Consider the following 20,441-nt stretch of genomic DNA (forward strand, 5'->3'; position numbering starts at 1 on the left):
TGGTGGGCTGCCGTCTATGGAGTCGCACAGAGTTGGACACGACTGAAGCGAATTAGCAGCAGCAACAGCACCTCTTCTTTGAAGGGGAACTGGAAGCAGGATGGATTATCCCTTCCTTAAAACACTGATTTTTATTCATTCATAATTAGACACATGTTTGTCAGAGCCAGACACTGTGTGAGTGTCTGGTGAATGAAACATACTACCCTCATGAAGTGTTTCTTTGTGCTGTCCTAGCCATTTTGAGAATACAAGTATGAGTTAGACTCAGTTCCTATCCTCAAAGAGCTACTACCTAATGTGGAGGCGAACATGTAAACAACTAAATTTCAGTCTATGTAGAAATAAGGGATCCTGAAGAATGGATAAACTTTTGAAAGGAAAGAACAAGAGCAAAGGGACAAATTGCAAATGGTTTTTGCATGCCATTTTAATGAGTTGAGAATTGACCTTGTAAGCAATGGAGAACTACTAAAAGTTATTGAGCATGGGAATGCTTAGAAATGTTGCATTCAAGAGAGGGCAGAAGAGATAGAAGGGAGGGAAATACAGTGTCCAGATGTAGGATCTGACATATAGGGCCTCACTACTACAGAAAGTAGTAAAGAAACAGGATCTGGATCTGGAAATGTTTGGTTGGGAGGCATGTGGTTGGGAAGAGGACTCGAAGCCTGGGATGTGAGTTTGTTTCTAGAGAAAATAGCAATTCTATCAAAAAGGTAGATTTGTGGGAAAAGATAATGGGTTTGATGGGACATAACAACCCTGGTGGAGACTCCTGGAAATACTATAACTGGGCTGCTATTCTATCACTCATCTCATTCAATGTTTAAGACAGCGCACATGCAGTTATCTTCTCAAAGTAGAACCAAGCTTCCCATTCATCCTTGAGAGCCCTTAGGACTATTTGGGCCATGGTTTTTGATTTGTGGATATCTCTGCTCTGAGTTGGACTGATTTCTTAGAAACAACAATAAAACCAGAAGATAGTTCTAATTTTCTCACCCCAGCCTCATCTGCCCACATCTATAGCTCCAAAGCCTACCTTAAAAACTTTAACAAAGGCATGTCCAAGCCTCTTTAGTAAAGGATCCTGGGCCTTGGGCTTCCATTGCTTGAATTTTGCACCAGAACCCTTCACATGATTTAAGTTCAATCCCTCTTCGTAGGACTTCGAGGAAGACAGCTGATTCTGGTCCACCTCTTAATGACTAATCAAACCTAACATTATTTTGAGGGAAGGTCTGATCTGCTCTTTGTCAGCATTCAACATACCTGAGCACTTCCTATGTATCAGGTCTGTGCTAGAGACCAGGGCAGATACAAAGAGAATCATGCACGATTCCTGTTTGAGTATCTTAGTTTCTAAAATGAAAATACTGCAGTAAAATAACTACAAGAAGAGGGATAAAACACTCAGAGGCAGATGAGAGAGGTATTAAGGACTGAAAAATTTGAGAAGGAAGAGATTTCTTTCATATGGGGGACAAGGAGGCTCATGAGAGGCTATGAGGATAAAGTAGCACTTAGCTAGGCATGGAAAGAAAAGCTTGTAGATGTTTGGACTTGGAGAGCGGCAAAAATGGTTTCTTCTGATCCAAAAAACAGGATGCAAGACAGGTTTGGCTGACGGAGTTTGAGGGGAAGGTTAAGCCACTGAAAGGTGATATATTCAGAGGATCTACCCTATAGGGAGGAAATAGTCTTTATTCATACTTGGTATAGGTTCTACACTAACTCATGAGCCTTTTTCATCTATAGTCAGTCACATGAACCTGGATTCAAAAGAAAAATACATAAGGATTTTAAATTTAGCTTTAGAGGAAGTTTCTACCAAAAAGGGGTGGGGGCTGCTTTAAATGGTGAAGGAGGACAAGGGTAGGAGGTTTGCTTTTATTTCAAGAGTGGTACCATGGCAGGGGACATAGCTACACCAAGACAGTGTTTGGATGAAATATCAGGCTTTAGAATAAAGTCTTTCTTAGATGTTACACTATGTAACAACACATAGGAAGAAGGTCAGTGCACTCGATCAAATAGGGAAACAAGCAAATCTCCTTAAAAAGTGAATGTCAGGAAATGATCATTATCCCCCATTCTTGCCAGACTGAGTAATGTGCCTATAAGTTTTATCCAAATAACATCCTCAATGAGAAAAAACACAGAACAATAAAATTACTGAAAGGTCTGGCAACCAAATTAAAGACTCACCCAGGGGGAGGGAGGTGGGGGGCTGGAAAGTGACCAAAATAAATGTGCTGGAAAACCCACTTTGCTAATCATGCCAAGAACTAAACCCCACTTGAACTAGTAGGGCTTATGTGTGAATCTTCTTTAATGCCATTCTCAAGAGAGTGCACCTAACAAATGCAAGTTTCCCAGGGAGAATCATAACTCTGCAATGGCATTTTTGTTTGTTTAATAAAATGCCTTTTTGTATGTCCTTTATTTGCAGAAGGGGTTTCTTTTTGTTGAGATACTAGATCCTTTCTGCACCTCATGCAACTCTGTAGGTACAAAGGAAAAAATAAAGCATTCATTTGGGGACAAAATCAAGAATAAAAAGCCAGTATCTTGAATAGGTAAGATTAATGGTGAATATTTTAAAACATAGCATAGCTTATTAAGAAATATGGATCAAAGATTCTTTTAAATCACTTTCAGAAAACTAAACATGGTTGTTATAAAAACAGAGGTGCATTTTCATTTAGCATATAGACCATTTCTGACAAATACCTGGAAAATACTGGTGATCCCCACTGAAATCAACACAGCTAAATAGGGGTAATCCAAGTTTTCCCCTCCAATAGCAGCAAGGCAAGTTGAGCCAGCAGGACTTCTCTTTGCCCTATTTTCCACTAATTCAATTTCTCTAATTAAGAAATATTGTTGAGGCATCAGGTATCTTATTTTGGAGGAAGGCACTGAACAAGGCTATATAAGATCATACAGGCTTGCAAACATTGGCATCTGCCTTTCTCTAAGGAAAAGGAGACAGGAAATAGAGCCTTTTATCACATGAACTGGCTGAAATGAAAAAGAGAAGAGAAACAGAATAAAGGTAATCACCTCCCACAAAGGATCACTGCATATATTTTCATTTGAAAATACTAGAAAATAAAGATGTGATCATCAGCAACTAGCACGAGTTCCACAGGAGTTCTGAAGGCATGTTCAAAATGCTAGCACATGCATATCTATCACACACACACACATACACACACACACACATACACACACATAATGTGGCAATTTGGCATTTTGAATGCCCATGACAAGTTCATCCTACCCTTTTCCCTCGTAAACGGACCTATGTAATCAGCAAAACCATGGATCTCAATCCAAAGATATAACTGTGTGAAGAAGGAGCCTCAGGAAAAAAAAAAAAAAAGAACAATGTCCTGATTTCATAAACTTTTCATTCATGGATAATCTTAACTACCTCTTACTTTTTGCATCCATATGAATGTATGGATGCAAAGTCCAATGAATTGTATTAGCAGTGGCGAGCCGCCACTTTCTCTGTTTTCTGAAGCCAACAGGCTTTACATTTTTTTACCTTTACTGCCCTAGCCTCCTTTTGGACAGTTAGAGGAGCCATTGTATTTCAAGCTACTCAGAATGACAACCCTTCAGCTCTGCAGAAACTATGAAACAGTCACATAAAGAAATCTGCTGGCTTTTCTGGCTTTAGGAAGTAGAGATCTGCTAACCACTTCATCAGCAAAGCATGGTGCCATCCCTGCTGCCCTTTCCATAACTGCACTCTGGATGCCAGTTCCACTTCTGTGGTACTATGAGAAAAAAAGTGAAGTTCTCAAAAGTTCCTGAGCATCCATTGAAACATTGCTTATCTTTACCTTATACAGCATTTCTAAACTCTGTAGCAGGTATCCTTTGGATTAAAAGCACTACATCTTCCTTGGTTTATGTAATTACTGGATATTTTTTTTGATACTGCAAACCTCAAATGAGCAAAAGTCAGTCTAAGTGGTCTCAGAGGAGAATAAATTTTGGTCAAATACTATGGCTAGAATTTAATCACTTAGCAGCCAGGAAAGAGTTAGAAGATGGCAACCGTTCTTTGAGCAGAGTCCCGTTTGTGGAACATAATCCTTTTAAGTTTACCAAGAATAAGTCAAAGCAAATCTCACCTCCTTTTCTGATACAGAAGAGGACCGCAGATATAAAATATTTCTATCTCAATCAACATTATATCATACCAAGTGCTTCATAATTACTTATATATCAGAAGAAGAAATATAGATTGAAAGATAACAATCATATGGTTGCCCAATGAGTTGTATTTACTGTACCAAGGTCAACCAGGAGAGAACACCCCATTGGTGTAAAAGGTCGCTTAACTAGCTTCATCTCCTAATAGCTTTCTCAGACCCTAAAAATGCAGTACCAACCTAGACAGGTAGTCTTCCAAAGTTACTATATTAGTTACACATTTTCTGTGCATTCCTATGAAAATATTTGAGTACTTGACCTGTCATTTTCCCCTGAGAACTTCTGTACTGTCTCCCACTGGTTTCTTCTAGGTCCCACCTACCAGAATCTAAGTTGCTCTTACATTTAGCATTTTAATTTTTCTCTACAATATTAAATCAAATCCCTCGTGGTAGGTAAAACTCTCACACAAAAAAACCCACTGTTTTTTCCACATCTTAATAAGAGATACTTTGTAATATTAGTTTGAACCACTTTTGAAAATCAAAAGAAATGGTAGTGGCGGATTCATTTTGATATTTGGCAAAACTAATCCAATTTGTAAAGTTTAAAAATAAAATAAAATTAAAAAAAATATATCAGCAATTTCATATCGTTCTACATAGAAAACCAAATCCAAATGTCTTCTGCTAAAAATTCCATTGGAAATCATCACAATGGGGGTGGGAGACTGTAATTTATAGAAGTCTGTGAAGATGATAAAGGCAAGCATTTGAAGAAGCAGATATTACCGCTAATATCAGCTCAGAAAAACACATTAATTGGATAAAGTTCAATGAGCTTCAAGCACGTTTTTCTCCTTCTCTTTACAACTCTGTTCCTGAAGATGAACCCTTTCTCTTTCTGCTTGATCCCATGAAGGTCACTACTTCCAGCAAACTTGAGAATTTACCATGCTGTATTCTAATGTTGATAATTTTCTCTGTGCTTGATTTTTGAGTCTTCCTATAAACAAGGGAAAACAAAGAAATACTCTCTTCCTTCAACAGCTGGAATTCAACAGCTGGAAATTCCATTTCATTCTGTTTTAAATTCTTAATAAAAAACATTTTACACAAAATTTATCAAGTAAAATTACAAATAAAATTATGCATAAAATGTTTTGTATTTTTAAACAAAAGTAATCTAGAAAGAGTATTTATCTAGTACGTTTTGTAAAATATAACTGCTTTTCTCAAAGTGAAGTGTTTTTGTAATTAAAGATGTATATTTATCTTATGTCTAGATTCAAGGTGGTTTCCCTGATGGCTCAGCAGTAAAGAATCCATTGTCAATGCCGGAGACACAGGAGACTTGGGTTCAATCCCTGGGTGGGGAAGATCCCCCTGGAGGAGGAAATGGCAACCCACTGCAGTATTCTTGTCTGGAAAACCCCATGGACAGATGAGCCTGGTGGGCTACAGTCCATGGGGTCACAAAGAGTTGGACACAATGGAGCAACTGAGCATACACGCACACTAGATTCAAGGTATTACAAAAATTTCACCTCACCAGTCTGAATTATAGTTCATAATAATCCTTCAATGAGGTCCCAAAAGACAGAGCTGAAATATTATAGAATGTGCCTTGCCATTAACTATTTCAAATATAATTTTCCTTCAATTTTTTATTAAAGAAAATTTATGGCCAGATGGAATAAAACACAAGTATCTAAAATGCTAACCTATTTATAATATATGACCAATTAAAAAAATGGGAAAGGGGAACTGAGAATATGTTGCCCAAAAGAAAAATGACTAAAAGGGAGATTTTTATAATTTTTACTGTTTCTTAATTTGATCATTTTTGTTGTTTCTTAACATCAAAAATATGAAAGCATAATTTAATGAATCTGTAGAATATTTAGGAGTGAAGAGATGGGAGGAAGGTAAATGGATATCTACTTTATTCTTAAAGTGTCCTATTTTCATGGTTTTTAAGATAGCAAAATATTTTATGACTAGATTATTAACGCCAAGAAATTTAAAAAATTTGAAATCCAGGTAACAAAGAGGATTTCTCCAAGCCTGAATTATTTTCTACTGTCTTTTCTCATCTTTAGATCTAAGAATCCATGACCTGAGCAGGGCAGCTTATTGTGAAACAAAAAATGAATGTGAAAATAGTTGAAATTATGGGTGTTAACCTACAATGATTTATATTTTAGGCAGATATTATTTCATCCTGCCTAGTTCTGTAAAATTCTTTCATAAAAGTCCCCGACTCTCACAAAAACAGTCAGAACATGATGGAAGAACTCCTTTTTTGAGTTTGTGACTCATATAGTTAAAACTTCACTTGAAGTATCAGAGTTTCAGTTTAAGTTCCTTTTATTTTTCCCTCTGAGGATGTAGAAAGTCATAAGCTATCCAGATATTTCAGGTAGAAGAAACAGACATGGAATAAAATAATCAGCATATGCTATGGGTAGAGATAGAAATTACCATGCAAATTATTTATCTGCCTGGTTGAATCTGTCTGCACTTAGCAAGCCAATTTTAGGCAAGACACAATGCTAGATAATTCTGAGACTTTAAAAAGGGGGCATTTTTCCTATTTGTCTGTTGTATTTTCCCCTCAATATAAATAGATAAAGATGCTTCCAATAAAACTGAAAAATATGAATTGAAAATAAACAAAAGGACAAAGTAAAATATAAATAACAGCTATAGACCAGGGGAAAACAAGCTCAGATAGGCAATCTCAAAGCCTTCCCATATTATGGACTATAAACTTTACTCTAACCTTCTGGAATGCCTCGTCAAAGGGAAGTATTATTCTTATAATTCAAGATGCTAAAATGTAGCTCTGTATATAAGTTAAATAAGCTGGGTGACAATATACAGCCTTGACGTCCTCCTTTTCCTATTTGGAACCAGTCTGTTGTTTCATGTCCAGTTCTAACTGTTGCTTCCTGACCTGCATACAGATTTCTCAAGAGGCAGGTCAGGTAGTCTGGTATTCCCATCTCTTTCAGAATTTTCCAGTTTATTGTGATCCACACAGTCAAAGGCTTCAGCATAGTCAATAAAGCAGAAATAGATGTTTTTCTGGAACTCTCTTGCTTTTTCAATGATACAGCAGATGTTGGCAATTTGATGTCTGGTTCCTCTGCTTTTTCTAAACCCAGCTTGAACATCCGGAAGTTCACAGTTCACGTACTGCTGAAGCCTGGCTTAGAGAATTTTGAGCATTACTTTACTAGCCTGTGAGATAAGTGCAATTGTGTGGTAGCTTGACCATTCTTTGGCATTGCCTTTCTTTGGGATTGGAATGAAAACTGACCTTTTCCAGCCCTGTGGCCACTGCTGAGTTTTCCAAATTTGCTGGCATATTGAGTGCAGCACTTTCACAGCATCATCTTTCAGGATTTGAAATAGCTCAACTGGTATTCCATCACCTCCACTAGCTTTGTTCGTAGTGATGCTTCCTAAGGCCCACTTGACATCGCATTCCAGGATGTCTGGCTCTAGGTGAGTGATCACACCATCATGATTATCTTGGTCGTGAAGATCTTTTTTGTACAGTTCTTCTGCGTATTCTTGCCACCTCTGCTTAATATCTTCTGTTTCTGTTAGGTCTATACCATTTCTGTCCTTTATTGTGCCCATCTTCGCATGAAATGTTCCCTTGGTATCTGTAATTTTCTTGAAGAGATCTCTAGTCTTTCCCATTCTGTTGTTTTCCTCTATTTCTTTGCATTGATGGCTGAGGAAGGCTTTCTTATCTCTTCTTGCTATTCTCTGGAACTCTACATTCAAATGGGTATAGCTTTCCTTTTCTCCTTTGTTTTTTGCTTCTCTTCTTTTCACAGCTATTTGTAAGCCCTCCCCAGACAGCCATTTTGCTTTTTTGCATTTCTTTTCCATGGGGATGGTCTTGATCCTTGTCTCCTGTACAATGTCACGAACCTCAGTCCATAGTTCATCAGGCACTCTATCAGATCTAGTCCCTTAAATCTATTTCTCACTTCTACCGTATGATCATAAGGGATTTGATTTAGATCATACTTGAATGGTCTAGTGGTTTTCCCTACTTTCTTCAATTTCAGTCTGAATTTGGCAATAAGGAGTTCATGATCTGAGCCACAGTCAGCTCCTGGTCTTGTTTTTGCTGACTGAGTACAGCTTCTCCATCTTTGGCTGCAAAGAATATAATCAATCTGATTTCGGTGTTGACCATCTGGTGATGTCCATGTATAGAGTCTTCTCTTGTGTTGTTGGAAGAGGGTGTTTGCTATGACCACTGTGTTCTCTTGGCAGAACTCTAGTAGCCTTTGCCCTGCTTCATTCTGTACTCCAAGGCCAAATTTGCCTGTTACTCCAGGTGTTTTTTGACTGCCTACTTTTGCATTCCAGTCCCCTATAATGAAAAGGACATCTTTTTTGGGTGTTAGTTCTGGAAGTTTTTGTAGGGCTTCATAGAACTGTTCAACTTCAGCTTCTTCAGCGTTACTGGTCATAGCATAGACTTGGATTACTGTGATATTGAATGGTTTGCCTTGGAAACGAACAGAGATCATTCTGTAATCTTTGAGATTGCATCCAAGTACTGCATTTCAGACTCTTTTGTTGACTATAATGGTCCCATTTCTTCTAAGGGATTCCTGCCCACATTAGTAGATATAATGTTCATGTGAGTTATATTCACCCATTCCAGTCCATCTTAGTTCGCTGATTCCTAGAATGTCGATGTTCACTCTTGCCATCTCCTGTTTGACCATTTTCAATTTGCCTTGATTCATGGACCTAACATTCCAGATTCCTATGCAATATTGCTCTTTACAGCATCAAACCTTGCTTCTATTACCAGTCCCATCCACAGTTGGGTGTTGTTTTTGCTTTGGCTCCATCCCTTCATTCCTTCTGGAGTTATTTCTCCACTGATCTCCAGTAGCGTATTGGACACCTACTGACCTGGGGAGTTCATCTTTCAGTGTCCTATCTTTTTGTCTTTCATACTGGTTCCAAATAGGAAAAGGAGTACCTCAAGGCTGTATATTGTCACTCTGCTTATTTAACTTATATGTAGAGTACATCATAAGAAATGCTGGGCTGGAGGAAGCACAAGCTGGAATCAAGATTTCCAGGAGAAATATCAATAACCTCAGATATACAGATGACACCACCCTTATGGCAGAAAGTGAAGAAGAACTAAAGAGCCTCTTGATGAAAATGAAAGAGGAGAGTGAAAAAGTTGGCTTAAAGCTCAACATTCAGAAAACGAAGATCATGGCATCCGGTCCCATCATTTCATGGTAAATAGATGGGAAAACAGTGTAAACAGTGGCTGACTTTATTTTTCTGGGCTCCAAAAATCACTGTAGATGGTGATTGCAGCCATGAAATTAAAAGATGCTTACTCCTTGGAAGGAAAGTTATGACCAACCTAGACAGCATATTAAAAAGCAGAGACATTACTTTGTCAACAAAGGTCCGTCTATTCAAGGCTATGGTTTTTCCAGTAGTCATGTATGGATGTGAGAATTGGACTATAAAGAAAGCTGAGCGTCAAAGAATTGATGCTTTTGAACTGTGATGTTGCCGAAGACTCTTGAGAGTCCCTTGGACTGCAAAAATATCCAACCAGTCCATCCTAAAGGAAATCAGTCCTGAGTGTTCATTGGAAGGACTGATGTTGAAACGGAAACTCCAATACTTTGGCCACCTGATGTGAAGAGCTGACTCACTGGAAAACACCCTGATGCTGGGAAAGATTGAGGGCAGGAGGAGAAGGGGACAACAGAGGATGAGATGGTTGGCTGGCATCACCAACTCAATGGACATGGGTTTGGGTGGACTCTGGGAGTTGGTGATAGACAGGGAGGCCTGGCGTGCTGTGGTTCATGGGGTCGCAAAGAGTCGGACATGAGTGAGCAACTGAACTGAACTGAAAATGTAGCTATGTTTTTTCACCACTTAACTCTAAAATAAATATCTCTAAATGAGTTGAGGAATGTGGTCTAATGCCCTTAACCATGGTGCTAGCTACTTTCCAGTTCTTCCTCCACCTCAAATTCACTACCTGCTTTCTCTCTTCTGCATAGTAGGACACTGTCCCTCCCAGGCTCCTTGCTTGGCCTCAGGTTGGGTTTGGCTGGAGAATGGAGGTCAGGGGAAGAGAGAGAGGTTGCAGATTTCTTCCTTGCTCCTCTCAGCTTTGACCATGTTTCTGATAGAGGGTGTATTTTTTCCAGACCATAGCTATGTTGGGTGGCACTTCCCCCAACTCCAATAACCCTTCAGTCCAAAATGTTAACAGCTTCCCCCTTTGCTAACCTCTGGCCACACAATAATTTTTGTTAGTTCTTTTAACTCTACCCATACTTCTCCTTGATGGCTTTCTTTGAAAGAATGGTATGATTTTCCTACCAGGACCCTGATTGATACAGATGAATTCCTACAGCAATGCATTATTTCAAAAGCTTCCTTCTCAGAAGAAAAGTCAGAGTATGACAATAGCCCTCAATCACATGCCAATGAAAACACCTCTGAAAGAGGTGAATATTACTGTTCAAGTATATAGAAACAAGGCTCCCCTGGTGGCTCAGTGAAAGAGTCTAACTGCAATACAGTAGACACAGGAGATGTGGGTTCGATCCTTGGGTCAGGAAGATCCTCTGGAGAAGGGTGTGGAAACCCACTCCAGCATTCTTGCCTCAAGAATCCCATGGACAGAGAAGCCTGGTGGGCTATAGCCCATAGGGTTGCAAAGAGTTGGACACAAGTGAGGTGAATGGGTACACACGCACGCATATAGAAACAGTCTATAACAGTTCCAAGTATCCAATAGAGCTTTCTGAAATGATGAAAATGTTTTTATATCTGTGTTGCCCAATATAATAGCTGTTAACTATATATAACTGTTGAGTTCCTGAAATGTGGACAATAAGGAAGTGAATTTTTATTTTATTTCATTTTAATTAATTTATACTTAGCTACATGTGGCTAGTGACTACACTACTGTACAGCACAAGTCTACATTAATCCAAGAACAAAAACTAGAGACTATCTGAATTTATGGTACAAAAGTAAGTAGAGTTCCCACTGATAAAAGCCTGTAGTCATAGAGGGTTAAGGAAAGTACAATAAAAAGGACACAAAGTCCAAAAGAAGTAAAGTTCATACCAAATCACAGGTATTAAGGAAATCTTCATGGAGGAGTTTTAATTTAAGATGAGTCTGGATGATGGAATAAATTTTGTATTCGTTTTCTATGTCTACTAATAAAGCATCACATGTTTAATGGCTTAAAAGCAAATTTATTATCTTACAGTTCTGTAGGTTAGAAGAGCAACATGGGTCTCCCTGGGCTAAAATCAAGGTGTGAGCATGACTCTATTCCTTTCTGGAGGCTGTAGGGGAAAATCCATTTCCTCGCCTTTCTAGCTTCTAGAGACCACCCTCATGGCACCCTTTATCCATCTTCAAAGCCAGCAATACAGCATCTCTTGTTATATCCCTTTGACCACAACTAGGAAAGGTTCTCTGTGATTATATCAGCTCACCCAGCTAATTGAGGATTAATCTTTCCATCTCAAGATCTTTAATTTAATCACACCTGTGAAGTCCATTTTGCCATGTAAGGTAACATAGTCACCGGCTCCGGGGATTAGGATACGGACATCACTGGGGGCTTGTCTTGCCTATGAAAGATTGCCCACACAAAGACGTTGAAGATGAAAAGAAAAGGATTCCAGGAGGAGGTACAGGCCAAGAGCAAGACAGACCATAAGGAATTGACAGGATAATCACTACAATCTGTTAACTAGCTCACCCAATTACCCTGTGTTCTCTATTTCATCTCTAAGATGTATTGTAACACGTGCTGACTACTCAGGGCTGGTAGGCTACTCTAGGACACCTGCCTACAAGTACTTCTGCCAGTAAACTGCATACTTATCAACAGCCAGCTGTGTTTTTTGCCAAATCTATTTAGGCCAGTTATATTGTCATTGTAATACATAATTTAATTAAATACTGCTGCTAAGTCACTTCAGTCATGTCCGACTCTGTGCGACCCCACAGACGGCAGCCCACCAGGCTCCCCCATCCCTGGGATTCTCCAGGCAATCAATATAAATATGAAAAGATTTGTTCCCAGGCAAATGAAGTCTAATGCTTTGGAAGGACTCTTTTTAAGGTACTGAAAACTTCTGCTAACAATTTTGGTGCTCAACACTTTGGGAATCACATTCCTCTCACAGGGTGTCTGATTTGTCACCTTCTTTCTCCACCTTGGGACATGGTCTGGAATCCTTAATTTCTACCGTGTCATGTTTAAGGCTCAGACTGCTGGCTCTGTATAGATTTGCTTTCCCTCTCACTTTCCATCATTCCCAAACCCAAATTTTCTCTTCTTTGTTACAGTCCGCTTTCTCTGGAGAAATAGACTTTCAGGAGGATGGAGATCAAGAATAGGGTGCTGCATTTGGTAATTAGGAGATCGTTACCGACCTTCATGTGAATGACTGTTTCAGCCATTTGAGTGGACAACTGAATATTTGTCAGGATTGCCACATCAATGATCTCATGGGTACAAAGACCAGAAGAAGAATACAATGGCACCTATCCCAATGGCATAACAATGATGACAAAAGCACTTTCATACTGCTGACTCAGTCTTCATCTGCTGGCGTAACCAAGACTTCGAGAATAGAGGGCCTCATCTCTTTCATTTATTATTGTGAAGTAGAGTGTTACCAAGTGTACACTTCAAAAAGGCACCCAACTAGACAGGGATGGCAATAAGGTTAGAAAGAAAAGAAATAACTGTGCAGCCCTAGGACTGTATTCAGAAGTGAGAAAGATGCCCCCACAAATCACTTCACCCTCATGCATACAAAGCAGAGTACAGACTGATTTATTTTCTTGTCCAGGGAACTGGCCAGATTTTTTCTAAAACCCTGGAGGGCAGTCTTTGTGCTCATGTTGCCTATGGACATGGCCTGGGAGACGAGCATCTGACTGTTTTAGAGCAGTTCTAATCTTCTTGGACTGCTTGGGAATGGCAAAAAATGTATAAGTACATATGAGCACATCTATATCTGAGTATGTGTACATATGCATCTATCTTATATGTGTACATGTATTTATGCATGTGGACATATTGGCTGATATAATGCAATAGATACCTAAAAACATTACATAAAAAAAAAATCAAAATGGACTATTCCCTATCAAAAAATGCCAAGAGAGTCAGGTAGACAAATGAGTTTTGTTTTTGTTTTTTAAGTCCTGACATTGAACTGCATAATCTTTTATATTTTCATCCTAAGGTATTTCATAACATTTGTGAAAAAAAATTGTTTCCTTCTGTTCTTCAGTCTCACAAAGTTCTCATTAACTTTGCTACTGTAGTCTGGAACAATTTAAACCTTTAGCTTTCCAATTCTCAAAGACATCTTCCTACTGACCACACTGAAGGAAGTATGACATGGCTTAAAGGGTCCTAAAGAGTGAGCCAAAGGACATGGGTTTAAGCCAGAACTCTACCCATTATGAATTTAGGCTGATCTTTCACACTCCTGAGTCTATTTCCTCATCTGTAAAATGGGACTGATAACCTTTGATCTGGGGCTTTCCCTAGTGGCTTAAATGGTAAAGAATCTGCCTGTAATGCAGGAGACCTGGGTTCAATTCCTGGGTCAGGAAGATCCCCTGGAGAAGGGAATGACTACCCACTCCAGTATTCTTGCCTGGAGAATTCCATAAACAGGAGCTTGGCAGACTACAGTTCATGGGGTCACAAAGAGTTGGACATGACTGAGTGACTAAGCACACACGCCACCCTGGACCCATTTTTTCATATAGGAGTTTAAAAAGAGCATCTGAGAATGGGCTTTGTAAACTTTGAAGTACTAAATATAGAAATGAATAGGTATTATTACAACTACAACTGTTAAAGTAGGTCTCATGCTTAAGAAGGAGCTCTAGTGATGAGTTCTCTGGTATGTTAAAACAGGAAGGAAATTATAGGATTCCAACACACACCTGTCCTTTGACTTCATTCATGAAATTTAGGGTGGAAATTTAAAATATTTCCCTCGATTTCCATTAGAATTACATTGGCTTCAAAGGAGGTAAAAGTCAAGATGTAACAAAAAATTTTATTCTAAATTGTTCCAAAGTGTGGGTTTTCAATCATCATGATTCCTTAAATTAGAATAGATCTGCAAAAATAGATACATGCGAGCATTTTTTCCTAAAATTTTTTCATGTAAGAGTATGCAGCCTGCTATATAATGTCACACATTAAAATAACGTTGGCATGGAATGGGAGTAAAATCCTTTCTCTGGAAATAAGCATATGTTATTAAAATCATATTCCATTTGTAGCCAACTACTAGAAAAGAATCCACATTTCAGTGTTTAAGTTTAGGATCAACTTGGAACATTGTGATTTTGTGCAATAAGCATAGGACTAAGGCAAGAGACTTGGGTTCTACTTCCAGATATTCCACTAACTAACCTGGTGACTTCAGTAAAGGATTGACTTCCATATGCCTTAATTCTCTCATGAATAAAATAGATTAACACTGCATGCCTACTTGCCTGTTTCATAGGGTTCTTATGAGGATCAAATGAAATATCTATGAAAATGTCCCTATGAAACTATGAAATGGTGTAGAGAAATAAAGAATTAAGAAAATGAGCTTTATATGAAAGTTCTTACAGCATAATACATCCATTAACCACAATTTATTGTATTTATAATCCATAGAGATAAATTGATAATTCCTTTTTCCATACGTTAACTTTATAACAAGTTTACGATAACCTTGACCTTAATAAATCAGCTAAAGGAGCTAAATATGCTCTTTATAAATCATTCCTCTCTATAGTTCTTGAAGAGAGCTTAGGATCCCCAAGTCATACAAACTTTGGGTGTTCTGACAAAGCTGTATATAGAACAAGCCACAAAATTATTATGAGGTTAATAACAAGAATATGAACAACACCACTGAATATTTAAAATATCCCATAAACACAATGTATTTATAGAACAATAATTAAGAATACAATAACAGACAATACAGAAAATTATGTCCTTCCCTGGCTGCCTCACATTTGCAGACACTTTCAGAAGACTTTCCTCATGTTGTATTTAGCAGGAGAAATGTATGGTGAATTTCTTGAGCCAAGATTTTTTTTTAATCTTTGCATATTTCATCACTTAATACATGTTTATGAATGAATAAAAATAATTAATGAAAAAAATTAAATGATGTCTTTGAAAACTCAATGTTTCTATAGAATGCAGCAAAATTGACTTGTGGAGAAAAAAGTCATGATGTTAGTAATCTCTCTTTAAAAGTTAAAGAATATCAGCTAAATATTTTAAAGGATAAAACACAAAACCAATCCTTCTGCACTGTTGGTAGGAATGCAAATTGGTACAGCTACTATGGAGAACAGTATGGAGTTTCCTTAAAAAATTAAAAATAGAGCTACCATATGACCTTGAAATCCCACTCCTGGGCATATATCCAGATAAAAATAGGATCTGAAATTATACATGCACCACAATGCATGTATAAACACTGCAGCAGTATTTACAATAGCCAAGACATAGAAGTAACCTAAATGTCCATCAACAGAGGAATGGACAAAGAAGATGTGGTACATATATACAATGGAATATTACTCAGCCATTAAAAAGAATAAAATAACACCATTTGCAGCAGCATGGATGTTCCTAGAGATTGTCATACTGAGTAAAATAAGTCAGACAGAGAAGGAGAAATATATGACAGCCCTCATATGTAGAATATAAAAAGAAATGATACAACTGAACTATTTACAAAACAGAAAGAAACAGAAAATGAACTTGTTGCCAGGGGGAAGCATGGAGGTGGGGGCAGGGAAGGGGAAGGATATTTCGGAAGTTTAGGATAGACATGTAAACACTGCTATATTTAGAATAGATAACCAACAAGGACCTACTGTATAGCACATGGAACTCTACTCAGTGTTATGTGGCAGCCCAAATGGGAGGGGAGTCTGGGGGCAGAATGGATACATGCTTATGAGTCCCTTTGAAACTAACACAACATTGATTGCTAATCAGTTATGGCATCCTTAGTCGCTCAGTTGTGTCTGACTTTGTGATCACATGGACTGCAGCCTACCAGGCTCCTTTGTCCATGGTATTCTCCAGGCAAGAATACCGGAGTGGGCAGCCATTCCCATCTTTAGGGGATCTTCTCGACCCAGGGATTGACCCCCAGTCTTCTGCATCACAGGCAGATTTTTTACCATCTGAACTACCAGGGAAGAACCTAATCTATTATACCCTAATACATAATAAAAAGTTTTTTAAAAAGACAATCCAAACCAATAAAAAAGAAAAAACTAAAATCAAATAGCCTTATCAGGAAATTGAACAGAAATGTAATTGAAAGATAAAACCATGATCTGACTTGCTAAAAAGATAGACCAACAGGAAGAAGTTAATCAAGAGTAAATTGCAAATAAATAGAAGTGAGAAAGAAAAGAAATCAATACACAGAATAAAGTGAGTGAATACACAATTGAATGAAAATGAATTCTATGTAATGAATTATTTATTTTTACAAAATATGATAAAAACTGAAAAAAAATTGGAGATAATATCAAAGAAAGCAGAGGATTATATGAGCTCATGCATAAATTATCTAAAGTGATCACAGAATAGTATCAATTATTATAAACCACTTTTGAACATAGCAAAAAAGGTAAAACTATAAGTAAACTATGATCTTGGCTATAAAACCTGATAAAGATAACACCAGAAAAACACTATAATATAATTTCATTTATTAATATACAAGTAAAGATGTTAAACAAATATTAACAGAGAGAATTCAGCTATTTACTAAAAAAAATACACAATGAACAAGTGGGATTTATCAAAGGAATTTAAGGAATACTCAACATAAGAAAAATTGCCAAAACAATACATCACATTAATACTACAAATAATAAGAACCAAATTTAAATATATGTTTAAGAGATTTTCAAAAGCATCAGAATTTATTTATTTAAACAGAAAATATAGGAATAGAAAGATATTTCATTATAACTTCACAAAAATGCTATTAAATCCTTACTATGTGAAATGATATTCAATACAAAGAAGGGTCTACTTAAACCCATGAACTAGCTTTCTACATAAAGGAGGAAAAACATTAGATATATTCTCATTAATAACACGGAGAAGGCAATGGTACCCCACTCTAGTACTCTTGTTTGGAAAATTCCATGGACGGAGGAGCCTGGTAGGCTGCAGTCCATGGGGTCGCTAAGAGTTGGACACGACTGAGCGACTTCACTTTCACTTTTCACTTTCCTGGATTGGAGAAGGAAATGGCAACCCACTCCAGTGTTCTTGCCTGGAGGATCCCAGGGACTGGGGAGCCTGGTGGGCTGCCGTCTATGGGGTCGCACAGAGTTGGACACGACTGAAGTGACTTAGCAGCATTAATAACAGAGACAAAGTGCAAATGTCCATTGTCATTGTTTACTAATTAATAGTGTATTCCAGATTATTACAACTGCAATGACACTTAAGGAGATAATTTTAGATTACAGAGAAAAAAAGAATATGTTAATATCAGAAGTATCATTGTATACCAGTATTTTAAAATCAGCTATAAAATTTTCAAAGTTATTTAAAGAGTTTTACAAAATAGTCAGTGATCAATATATAAATCCCTAGTACTCCTCTATACCATTTCCATCTCATTAAAACTAATCAGAAATAAAAATTTAAAAGAGTTTACTCATTCCAACAACAAAAATGTAAATTAGAGATGTTTTAAAGGAATGCAAAATTTATGTTAAATTGTGAGTAGAAATTTTGGAAAGGAAATAATAAATATAACAAATATTATTAAAATGAAAATCCTTCATAGGTTAATCTGTAAATTAAAACAACTTGAAAGTGAACTTCAACTATTCCTAATATAACTTGAAAAAATATTTTAAAATTCATTTGCAATGGAATTCCTTTTTAAAATGGAATCAAATTAGCAATCCTTGATGCAGTTACTTCCAGCAGCCCAGTAAAATTACCAAAAAGAGGAAAAGTCCAAAATTAAAAGCAACTCTGAAAACTGAGACATACAGACACACTGGTTGCCAGAATCTGGGAGGAATTTTCATTATCTATAAGACCTTTGGAGTTGGATTGAGAAAAATCAACTGGTGGCTTCCTTTTGCTTTATAAAAACGTAACAATTTTTAGAAGTTCAAACAACATGAAATAGAATGTGAAGACCCTTGTCTCTCATTCACAGTCTCTTCCCTGCCTCAGAAAACTAGGATCAGGGCTAATCAGATTGTTGAATATTCATCCTTCTGATATCATGATATTCCTATTTTATGACTTTTCTTTCAACCCTCTCTTCTTTCTACATTCATTCAAAGGAGGTACTGCTAGGAAAGGATTGTTAATAGGGGGAGGGATGTTTCACAAAAAAAACCCCCAAACTATCAGGGATTATGGGCTAAATGAAAATTAGTCTCATGAAAAGCATTATATGGAGGTACAAAAAAGAAAGAGGCTTGGTACAGTACAGTTCATTTGTAACTGTAATTTTCATTTATTCCATTGTTTCAGAACATTAGAAAACTTGAAAGAGAGAACAGAAGATTTCACTCTTGGTGAGCAAAGCCACACTACATGAATTCAGGACAAATACTTAGAATTGGGCTCAGAATTACATGCAACCAATTGTGGATCTATGGAGGGATTTGGCACAGAAAACAGAAGAAGAAGCCATACCATCTTTCTTTGTAAAAATTCTGTATAGATAAATCTCTCATTTGAAAATGAGTAAATAACACACACACATGCATGCATGCATTTGCACAAATGTGCGTGCGCGTTCACACACACACACACACAACATGAGGCCTGTAAAAAATAAGGCAGAAGATGGGAAGAAGTCCATCATCCTAAAAATTAAAAGAAAAAGCAATTTTCTGAAAATAGTCTTCTAAGGAAGCAGAAGACATCACTAGAAATTTTTCTTTATATTTGCTCAGATGCAAAAACTAGATCTCCATGAAGAAGGATCAGAGAGCAATTAAAACAGGGAGGGGGAACTTAAAGCATGATAGAAGAATGAGAAATAAACTTAAATCTCACCAAAACCATTAAGGAAATAAATGTATTTCCCCAAATATTGCCCAGTTCAGTTGAACTTATACGTACATTTTGCCAAACCTTCAAGGAACAGATCATCTCTTATACAAGTTTCTCCAAAAAATACAGAAAATGAGATAAAGCAATGTAACTCATTTTCTAAGAGTAATATAATCAAACTTTCAAAACTGGTAAGATTGGAACAAGAAAAGTAAAATGTTGGCCCAGTACCTCTACAAATATAGATGCAAACAATTCTAAGTGCAGTATTAACTAAAATAATTCAAAAAAAATAATTCAAAAGTGTATTTAAAAATTATATATCATGATCATATGAATTTTACCATAGGAATTCAAAGGAAATCTATCATCATAATCCAAAATACTAAATAAACAAAAGAGAAAAATGATGGAGTATTTGAAAAGCATTTGGAAGAGACTGACTTCCAGAATGATAGAGTAAGGACCTTCTAATATCTGCTCCTCCATAAAAGCAATAAGAAAACCAGGGGGAAAAAGTCAAAATCAACTATTTCATAACTCTGGAGATTAACCAAACACTTGCAACAATCTGAGGATCATTTATTCAAGCAAAATGACTGAATCTTAATACAAACAGTGAGTTGTGTCGTATTTTACCTTATCCTATTCTCATCCTTCTCTCCCATTTCCATGGTAGTCTTGAAAACCAACTACCTTACAATCATGATATCTGTGGAAAACAGCAGCTTTGCAGCCACTGGAGAAGGCTGACATGTTTGAAGCTCCCCAAAAGCTCCAACTCCAGAGAATTGCTGCTATTGGACATGCTGGTGGTTTCGCTAGTAACCCCCATTTGCAAAGCTCATCTTTATACAATTAGGTTCAGAATGTGCTCAGTGAGAACAGACTTTTACCTGAGACATTGTCAAAAAATATCAATGGCCACCATTTAAACACTGTGGCTGCCTGTAATGTTGATAATGCTGTGCTGTGCTTAGTCACTCACTAGTGTCCAACTCTTTGTGACCCCATGGACTATAGCCCACCAGGCTCCTCTGTCCATGGGGATTCTCCAGGCAAGAACACTGGAATGGGTTGCCATGCCCTCCTCCAGA

General features: G+C 37.3%; 1 long non-coding RNA gene across 2 annotated transcripts in view; it reads right to left on the reverse strand.

Moving 5' to 3' along the window:
• The window catches only part of LOC138988884 (uncharacterized), a 486,353-nt gene that overhangs the window by 288,779 nt on the left and 177,133 nt on the right, over positions 1-20,441 (reverse strand). The window lies entirely within an intron of this gene.

The sequence above is a fragment of the Bos mutus genome, chromosome 8 (assembly GCF_027580195.1).
Source record: "Bos mutus isolate GX-2022 chromosome 8, NWIPB_WYAK_1.1, whole genome shotgun sequence".
Lineage (NCBI taxonomy): Eukaryota > Metazoa > Chordata > Mammalia > Artiodactyla > Bovidae > Bos > Bos mutus.